Below are 10,934 nucleotides of genomic sequence, written 5' to 3'. Positions count from 1 at the left end.
AACAACATTCTTATCAATGGAGAAAAGATTGAAGTTGTCAAGGACTTCATTCTTCTTGGATCAACTATCAACACTCATGGAAGCAGCAGTCAAGAAATCAGATGACGTATTGCATTAGGCAAATCTGCTGCACAAGATCTTTTTAAAGTGTTGAAGAGTACAGATATCAGCTTGAGGACTAAGGTGCGCCTCATCCAAGCCATGGTATTTTCAATCACCTCATATGCATGTGAAAGGTGGACAGTGAATATGGAAGACTGTAGAAGAATTGATGCTTTTGAGATATGATGTTAGTGGAGAATATTGAAAGTACCATAGGCTGCCAAAAGAACCAATAGATCTGTTTTGGAAGAAGAAGAAGAATCCCAATGAGACAGATTGGCTAAGTGGTAGCATCAGTGGCCTCAAGCGTGGCAACAGTAGTGAGGTTGGCCCAGGATCGGGCCGTGATTTTTTTCTGCTATGCATAAGGTTGCTTTGAGTTGGTACCAACTCGATGGTACCCAACAACAGTATTACAGAACTGAAGAAAATATTCAAGCCTCAACTTGCAATATTGAAGAATTTTATGGGCAAAGCATTGAATGGACAGAAAGCATCAAAAGAAGATGGAAGGAATACCCAAAATCTGTATGGTACCCAAAAGAAATGGTACCATTGAAATGGTTCAACCATTTCAAGATGTAGCATATGATCAAGAACCAGTGGTACTAAAGGAAGAAATCCAAGCTGTACTTAAGACATTAGTGACAAACAAGCCTCCAAGAAATGATAGGATACAAATTGAAATCTTTCAACAAACTGATGCAACACTGGAGGCACTCATTCTTCTATGCTAAGAAATTTGGAAGACAGCTACTTGGTCAACTGATTGGAAAAGATCCATACATGTGCCTATTCCAAAGAGAGGTGACCTAACAGAATGAGGAAATCTTTTAATCATATCATTAATTTCACATTCAAGTAAAGTTTTGTGGAAGACAACTCAAAAATGGTTGCAACAGTACATCAACTGAGAGCTGCCCAAAATTCAAGCCAGATTCAGAAGAGGCGATGGAACTCAGGATATCATTGCTCTCGTCAAATGACTCTTACAGGAAGATGTTTACTTGTTCTTTATTGACTATGCAAAGACTTTTGACTGAATAGTCATGACAAACTGTGAGTAACATTGTGAAGAATGGGTATTCCAGACACTTAAATGAGCTCATGAGGAACGTGTACATAGACCAAGAGGCAGTTGTCAGAACAGAACAAAGGTATACTGAATGGCTTAAAATCAGGAAAGGTGTGTACCAGAGTGGTATCCTGTCATCATGAGTATTCATTCTGTAAACTGAGTGAATAATCAGGGAAACTGGATTATATGAAGAAGAATGTGGCATCAGGATTATAGGAAGACTCATTAACAACATGCAATATTCAGGTGATACAACTTTGCTTGCTGAAAATGAAGAGAGCTTGAAATACTAGTGAAGATCAAAGACCACAGCCTTCAGCATGAGTTCCATGAGTTGTGCCTCAATTGAAACAAAACAGCCAGAATGCCCCTTAGAAGCCAGGATGGCAATACTTAGTTTCTTATACTTTGGACATGTTATCAGGAGTTGGTACTGACTCATAGCAACCTTATGCACAGCAGAAAGAAACAATGCCCAATTCTGGGCCAACCTCACTATTGTTGCCATGCTTCAGCCCATTGATGCTGCCACTTGGCCAATACATCTCGTTGGGGGTCTTCCTTTTTTTCTCTGACCCTCCACCTTTCCAAACATGATATCCTTCTCCAGCGACTGGTCCCTCCTGACAATATGTCTGAAGTATGAAAGACGAAGTTTGGCCATCCTGGTGTCCAAGGAGCACTCTGGCTGCACTTCTTCCTAAAACAGATCTATTGGTTCTTTTGGCATCCCATGGCACCTTCAATACTCTCCTCAAACACCATAACTCAAAAGCAATTCTTCTACAGTCTTCCTTATTCACTGTCCACCTTTCACATGCATATGAGGTGAATGAAAATACCATGGGTTTGGGTCAGGTGCACCTTAGTTCTCAAGCTGACATCTTTGCTCTTCAACTCTTTTAAAAAGGTCTTGTGTAGCTGATTTGCCTAATGCAATATGTCAATTGATTTCTTGACTTCTGCTTCCATGAGTGTTGATAGTTGATCCAAGAAGAATGAAGTCCTTGACAACTTCAGTCTTTTGTCTGTTAGTAAGAATGTTGTTTATTGGTCCAGCAGTGAGGATTTTTGTTTTCTTTACATTGAGATGCAATCCATACCGAAGGCTGTGCTCTTTGATCTTCATCAGTAAATATTTTACATCTTCTTCACTTTCAGCAAGCAAGGTTGTATCATGTGTACATCTGTTAATGATTAATAAGTCTTCCTCCAATCTTGATGCCACGTTTTTCTTCATATAATCCAGCTTCTTGGATTATTTGCTCAGCATACAGGTTGACTAATTATGGTGAAAGAATACAATCATGTTCCACACCTTTCTTAATTTTAAACCATTCTGTGTTTCCATGTTCTGTTCTGCATCTGGGTCCATGTATAATTCCTCATGAGCACAATTAAGTGTTCCAGAATACTCATACTTAGCAATGTTGTCCATAGCTTTTCATGATCCACACAATCAAAAGCCTTTTCATAGTCAATAAAGCACAGGTAAACATCTTTCTCATATTTTCTGCACCTAACAACAACAACAATCAGGAGGGACCAGTCCTTGGAGAACAATATGATGCCTGGTAAAGTGAAGGTCAGCAAAAGAGAGAAAGACACCCCCAACAGGATGGATTGACACAGTGGCAGCAGCAATGGGCTCAAACATGGCAGCAGTTGTGAGGATGGTGCGGGACAGGGCAGTGTTTCGTTTTGTTGTACAGAAGGTTACTGTGAATCCCCTAACGGATTTGACAGCACCTAACAAGAACAACAGTATTAATTGTGCATTCACTATTAACAAAAGAAATTGACTCTCTTCATATTGAATACTTTACCCGAAGGCTATATATTGATTTTGTATAACGCTGCTTGCTGCTGGCCCCTGGCTTATATAGGACCTACTCTGGCACTGCTTTCAATTAAGGACAACAAAGCCATCCTTCCTATCAAAACTCAGCTGTCCTGTGACCCAGTGTTGATGAACAAACTACAATGAAAACATCTTGGATGACAATGTTGACAGGTGTTACCTTGTATTTTAAGAGTAAGTTTTGAAGATTCTTGTTAAGTGCTGTTGAGTCAGTTCCGACCCATAGCAACCCTGTGTAGGGTTTCCAAGGAGTAGCTGGTGAGTTTGAACCACTGACCTTGTGGATCAAACTGACTTAGCAGTCCCAGTGCATTAACCCACAGCACCACACCAGGACAACAAATAATTTTCTATTATCCATAACTAATGAAGAAATGGCAGAATTTTGGAACCAATTAAAACAGTTCTTGGGAACTAGGAGTAAGTATGTAGACTGAGTATTCATAGGTCTGATTGGACCAGTGCTGTATGTTCCACTGAATATACCAAGGTATTAGGGAAGTGCCCATGAAGCACTTGTTTTTATCTGTAGTACAGACAAGGAGACAGTTCATATGCATTCTAAATGGTGAGGCATGACTAAGAATGAAATCTTTGGATAAAGATTGCACTAGAAATAACCTTTCATTCATGTTTGAGGCAATGACAGGGTTCCTAGGTAGGAGAAACACCACACTTGGAACTTGGATTTGTGTCACATGAATGATAGGTTTGGGTATCTTCACATTAGTTTTTAATTGAGTTAAATATATTTCTAATTAAGCATTGATACAAAAGTATTTCTGATTTTAAAAATTAATACAAGTTTACTGATTTGCTTTGGAAGACACACAGGTGCCCCTATTAAGTGATAGGAAAGTTGATGATGTCCTCTTCCTGTGGGGTTCAGTGCAAAGATTCAAAAGACAAAACCCATTGCCCTTGAGTAGATTCCAACTCATAGTAACTCTATAGGATAGAGTAGAACTGCTCCAAAGTTCGAATCCTTACATATGCCGACTGCCCATGGAGCAGTTGATGAGTTCTGTCTACTTCTAGGTCAGCCACTGAACACTTCACTACTGCACCAACAGGACTTATTAGGGAGCTACATCGGAAGTGATGACAATAAAAAAGAGAGGGAGAGAAAGAGAGAGAGAGAGAGAGAGAGAGAGAGAGAGAGAGAGAGAGAGAGAGAGAGAGAGAGAGAGAAAAGATGCACCCACACAAATATTCCACAGAACGTGAAAAAGTGGAGTGGCAGAGAGGGAGAATAGTTACAACTAGTGCTTTGAGAGTTATGGAACCCAAAGAATAAGTAGGTACATACAAGCAAATGTGGACTAATCTTTAGTGTATTTGTATACAACTGTTGTTGTTAGGTGCTATCCAATGCATAGCTGCCCTATGCATGACAGAACATCAAAGCATGTCCTGGTCTTGTACCATCTTCACAAGTGCTGTTATATTTGAGTCCATTGTTGCTGCCACTATATATATATTATTGTTGTTAAGTGCCTTCGAGTCAATTCCGACCCATAGCGACCCTGTATAAGGTTTCCAAGGAGCAGCTGGTGAGCTTGAACCACCGACCTTGCAGTTCAAACAGCTTTGCAGTCTGATGCATTAACCCACAGTGACACACCAGGACTCCACTATATGTACACACACACACACACACACACACACACACACACACACATATATATTAAACTTTTTATTGTGAATTCAGTGAAGGTTTACAGAAAAGATCATCAGTTTTACATTCAATAAATCATACACTTTGTTTCATCTCCATAATTGTAAGCCTTACCATTCAGTAGCAGTTATCCTACTTCCTTCCTCTGGTTTCCACCTTGCCAGACCTTCTCAACTTTGTCTATAGGTAAATATTGTCCTTTTGGTTTTGAAAGATTGACCATTCCATGGTAAGCATACCTTACTAGCATTGTTGTTCCCCTTATATACCTATCCAATGCTTGACTGAAAATTGGGCCACAAGGGTGAGTTCTTTTCCAGACCTGAAGAGTGGTTAAGGACCATAGTCTCGGATTCCTTCAGTCTCTTTCTGACCAGTAAGCCCAGTCTTTTTAAAAAAAAATAAATTTGAATTTTGTTTCACATTTTCTTCCACTCATCTGGAACCTTCTAATATGACCCCTTGCAGAACAGTTGATAATGGTAACTGGGCACTATCTAGTTCTTGTCTCAGAGTCATGGAGACTGATGTTCACATATTTCATTTCTTATCACTATTGGAGAAACCAATAGTTACTGTCACTGTCTTAATCCATCTTGTTGGGTGTCTTCCTCTTTTTTTTGCTGATCCTCCACTTTTCCCAAGCATGATGTCCTTCTTCATCTTCAGAGATTAGATCCTCCTGACAATATGTCCAAAATATAAGAGACGAAGTCTGTTCATCCTGGCATCTAAAGAGCATTTTGGCGGTACTTCTCCTAAGACAGATTTGTTTGTTCTTCTGGCAATTCTATGGTACCTTCAATTTTCTTCTCCAACACCATAATTCAAATGCATCAAATTCTTCTACAGTATTCCTTATTCATTGTCTAACTTTCTCATGCATGTAGGTGATGGTTTGAGTTAGGTGTACTTTAATCCTCAAGGTGACATCTTTGCTCTTGAACATTTTAAAGAGGTGTTCCATAGCAGATTTGCCTAAAGCAACACATTATTTGATATCTTGACTGCTGCTTTCATCAGCATTGATTGTGGTTCCAAACACAAAAAAGGTCTTTGACAACTTCAATCTTTCCCCTATTTATCATGGTGTTATTTTTTGGTCCACTTGTGAGGATTTTCCTTTTGGTTACATTGAGGTGCAAATATGTACTCAAGGCTGTATTCTTTGATTTTTCAACAGTATTTCAACTCCTCTTTGCTTCCAGCAAGTAAGGTTGTGTTATCTGCATATTGCAAGTTGTTAAGGAGTCTTCCTTCAATCTTGTTGCCATGCTTTTCTTTATATAATCCAGTCCTCAGATAATTTGCTCAGCACAAAGACTTAATAAGTATAGTGAAAGGCACACACTCTGACTACACACCTTTCTTGATTTGAAACCATTCAATACCCCCTTGCTGTGTTTGAAAGACTGCCTCATGGTCTATAGACAGTTTCTTTATGAGCAAAATTAAGTGTTCTGGAATATCCATTGTTAACTATGTTATTCATAGGTAATTGTAATCCACACAGTCGAATGTCTTTCTATAGTCAGTAAAGCACAAGTAAACATCTTTTTTTTTTTTTTTTTAATGTTTTATTGTAAAATGTGTGATAGTCTACATGGGAGAACATCAGCTTTATATTCATTCCATCATCCATCATTTCATTGGCATAGTTGTCATCCTGTCCATGCATCCTCACCCAACCAAGGGGTGTACCCTATAAACCTATTGCTGCTGCCACTGTGTCAGTCCATCTGGTTGGAGGTCTCCCTCTTTTTCTCTGGTCCTCCACTTTACCACATCTCCAGTGACTGGTCCCTTCTGATAATATGAATGAAGTATGAGAGTTGAAATCTGGTGATCCTGATTTCTAAGTATTCTGGCTGTACTTCTCCCAATGTAGATTTGTTTGCTTTCTTGGCGGTCCATGGTACTTTTAATATTCTCCTCCAATGCATTATTCTTCTACAGTCTTCTTTATTCATTGTCTAACTTTCACATACATATGAGGTTACTGAAAATACCATGGATTGGGTAACACACACCTTCATCCTCAAACTGACATCTTGCTCTTGAACACTTTAAAGAGGTCTCGTGCCACAGAATTGCCTAGTGAAATATGTCATTTTGTTTCTAGTCTGTTGCTTCCATGAGTGTTGATGGTTGATCCAAGCAAAATGAAGTCTTTCAAATTCCAATCTAGGTTCCATTTATTATGATGTGATTTATTGTTTCAGTGGTGAGGATTTTTTTTTTTCTTTACATTGAGATGCAACCCATACTGAAGGTGTTGGTCTTTGATCTTCTTCAGTAGTATTTTTAGTCCTCTTCACTTTCAGCAAGCAAGGTTTTATCATCTGCATATCGCAGGTTGTTACTGAGTCTTCATCCAGTCCTGATGCCGTGTTTTCTTATAAACTGAGCAAATAATCCAACTTCTCAGATTGCTTGCTCAGCATACAGATTGAGTAAGGATGGTGAAAGAATACAATCCTGGCATGTATCTTTCCTTATTTTAAACCATTCTGTGTTCCCTTGTTCTATTCAAAAGCTGCCTCTAGGTCCATGTACAGATTCCCCTTGAGCACAATAAAATGTTCCAAGATACACAGTCTCCTTGATGTTGTCCACAGTTTGTCATGTCCAAACAATTGAAAGTCTTTGCATAGTCTATAAAGCACAGATAAACAACTTTCTGGTATTCTTTGCTTTCAGACTTTTTGAAGTCAACAATTTGTATCACTTGTTCCACATCCTCTTCTGAATCTGGCTTGGACTTCTGGCAGTTCCCTGTAAATAAATGGTTCTATACATTTTTGAATTTTATTTAACAGAATTTTGCTTTTATGTGATATTAATAATATTGTCCAATGATTTCTGCATTTTCTTGGGTCACTTCTCTTTGGAATGGGTACAAATATGGATCTCTTTCAATCACTTGGCCAGGTAGCTCTCTTCCAAATTTCTTGGAATAAATGTACCTACAGTGCTGTATCAGTTTATTGAAATATTTCAATTTGTATTTCATCAATTCCTGGAGCATTATTCTTTGCTTCAGTATCATTGGTTCTTGATTATGTGCTACCTCTTGAAATGGTTGAACATCAACGACTTCTTTTTGGTACAGTGACTCTGTGTATTCCTTCCATTTTTTTTTTTTTTAAATGTTTTCTGCATCATTCAATATTTTGCCTATAGAATCCTTCAATATTGCAAGTTGAGGCTTGAATTCTTCCTTCAATTCCATCAGCCTGAAAAATGCTGAGTATGTTCTTCCTTTTGGTTTTCTAACCCTAGGTCTTTGTACATTTTGTTAATTATTTGACTTTATTTTCTCAAACTGACCTTTGACATTTTCTATTCAACTCTTTTACCTCCTCATGTCTTCCATTTGCTTTACCATCTCTACACTGGAGAGCAAGTTTCACAGTTTCTTCTGACAATCCTTTTGGTCTTTTCCTGTCTTCTTAAGGACCTTTTGCTTTCTCCCTGTATGGTGTTCTTGATGTCATCCCACAACTCTTCTGGTCTTTGGTCTTTAGCATCTAATGCATCAAATCTGTTCTTCAGATGATCTCTAAATTCAGGTGGGATATATTCAAGGTTATATTTTGGCTCTCGTGGACATGTTTAATTTCCTTCAGCTTCAGCCTGAATTTGCATGTGAACAATTGATGGTGTGTTCCACAGTCTTCCCCTGGCCTTATTTTGGCTGATGATATGGAACTTTTCCACCATCTCTTTCCACAGATGTAGTCAATTTGATTTCTGTGTATTCCATGTGTCTAGTAATTTTTTATGTTGTTTAAAAAAAGGTATTTGCAATGAGAAAGTCATTGGTATTACAAAACCTTGTCATGAGATCTCCAGTATAATTTCTATCACCATGGTCATAGTTTTCGATGACTGATCCTTTTTCTTTGTTTCTAACCTTTGCATTCCAATCATCAGTAATTACCAATACATCTTGATTGCAGATTTGATCTATTTCAGATTGAAGAATTTGATAGAATTCTTCAACTTCATCATCACTGCCTTTTGCCGTTGGTGCGTAAATTTGAAAAATGGTGGTATTAACTGGTCTTCCTTGTATGGATATTATCCTATTATAGACAGTGTTGTACTTCAAACTAGATCTTGAAATGTTCTTTTTGATAATGAATCCTACACCATTCCACTTCAATCTGTTATTCTTGGCATAGGAAATCATGTGATTGTCAGATTCAAAATGGTCAACATTAGCCCATTTCAGCTCACTAATGCCTAGGATATTGATGTTTATTTGTTCCATTTCCTTTTTGACAACTTCCAATTTTCTTAGATTCATACTTCGTACACTACATATTCTGATTCTTAATAGATGTTTACAGGTGTTTCTCATAATTTTGAGAAGCGTTCCATTAGCAAATGAAGGTGCCGAATGTTTTACTCCATTTGCGTCATCACATCAACTCTACTTTAAGGGATACACTCTTCCCTCGTCATAATTTGAGTGCCTTCCAACCTGAAGGTTAACTCTACTTTGAGAAGGCAGCTCTTCCCAGGTTGTGTTTTTAGTGCCTTCTGGTGTGGCACTGTGGACTAATGCATCAGATTGCAATGTCGTTTGAACTGCAAGGTCGGTGATTCAAGCTCACCAGCTAGTCCTTGGAAACCCTTTTGACTTGATGGCACTTAACAACAATAACAACAAAAACCTGAGGTACTGAAACAAATCATATTTAAATAGGTAACTTATAGTAATAATATGAGTATTGGTTTGGGAATCAACCAAGTATGAGACCTGGGCAAGTTAATTGACCTCTCTGAGCCAGGATTCATACCACCTTAACCCCCTGCTGAGAATTTGCATTTCAACCTCAGATACACTGAATCAGAAATCTATATTTTGACAAGATTCTTAGGTGATCTTTACAGATTCTTATGTGTGTGTGTGTGTGTGTGTGTGTGTGTGTGTGTGTGTGTATATAAGAATTATTTGTGGATCTTTTGAAATTTACCTTCCTGATTCTGTATATCTGGAGTTGAAATGCAAATTCTAGGCAAGGGGTTGAACTGAATGACCCTGTTCGAGGCTCTGCTTTCCTCATTTAGAAAATAAAAAGGCTAGACTAGAAAGTTTCTTCCTAAGACCTTTTTGCAGCTTGGAAATGCTATTGTTTTAGGAATTTGTACAAGTTATACATTAGTGAGGAGTTCTGACATATGGGGTTGTAGGATAAGTGCTGGACTGTTAAACACAAGGTTGGCAGTTCAAACACACCAGTCTCTCCTTGGAAACCCTATACAGTGTCACTCTGAGTCAGAACTGACTTGATAGTACTTAACAACAACAACACATATTAGTGAAGGAACCATGGTGACACAGTGGGTTAAGCTTGGGCTGCTAAAAGGTTCAAACCTATCAGCTGCTTTTCCGGAAAAAGATGAGGCAGCCTGCTCCTGTGTAGATTTATAGCCCTGGAAATCTCTACTGTGTTCCAAAAGGTCACTAGGAGTTATGAACAAAACAATGGCAGTGGATTTTTGCAATTTTTTGGTATACATTAGTGAAACATTACAAGTTCTGGTGTGGTGCTGTGGGATAAAGCACTAGACTACAAGGTCAGTTTGAACCGTAAGATCGGTGTTTCAAACTCACCAGTCGCTGCTTGGAAACCCTATATAGGGTTGCTATGAGTTGGAACTGACTTACCAGCACTTAACAACAACAACCACTAGAAAGCAATGCCTTATAAATTCATGTTTACTCATTCAACAAATATTGAATGAAGACTTGCTAGCATTTTAGTACCTTAGCAAAGTGATACAATTTCCTCAACAGTACTCAGCACTCCTTGACTTCTGTACTTATCTAAGTTCAATAAAAACCCAGGTCACTGCAGGCTAGGGATAGATTCTGTCACACGAAGAAGGCAGGGTCATTTCACTATTTAATGCCAAGGCTACTTCAAACCACTGATGTTTCTTTTCCTTCAGAGGAGCAGTTTCCAGAAAGAATCTTCCTGTAGGCTTCCACAGGGCAGTTGTTATCTGATGGGTGTGAGGGGACAAGAGTGGGGAATGGAGAGGCAGATCCACCTTTAGAGGGGCTAACCGAGCATGTACATCAAAAACAAAGGAAGAACACAGAGGACTCAAGTGGAGAATGGAGCTGCCAGCTGATGGGAAGAGAGGGCATGTGCACAAGAACACCCACACTTGCAGATGGTACCCACGTGACCAGGACC

The sequence above is a fragment of the Chrysochloris asiatica genome, unplaced genomic scaffold (genome assembly GCF_000296735.1).
Source record: "Chrysochloris asiatica unplaced genomic scaffold, ChrAsi1.0 scaffold00114, whole genome shotgun sequence".
NCBI lineage: Eukaryota > Metazoa > Chordata > Mammalia > Afrosoricida > Chrysochloridae > Chrysochloris > Chrysochloris asiatica.
The sequence above is the reverse complement of the archived record's forward strand: the minus strand, read 5'-3'. Positions refer to the sequence as shown.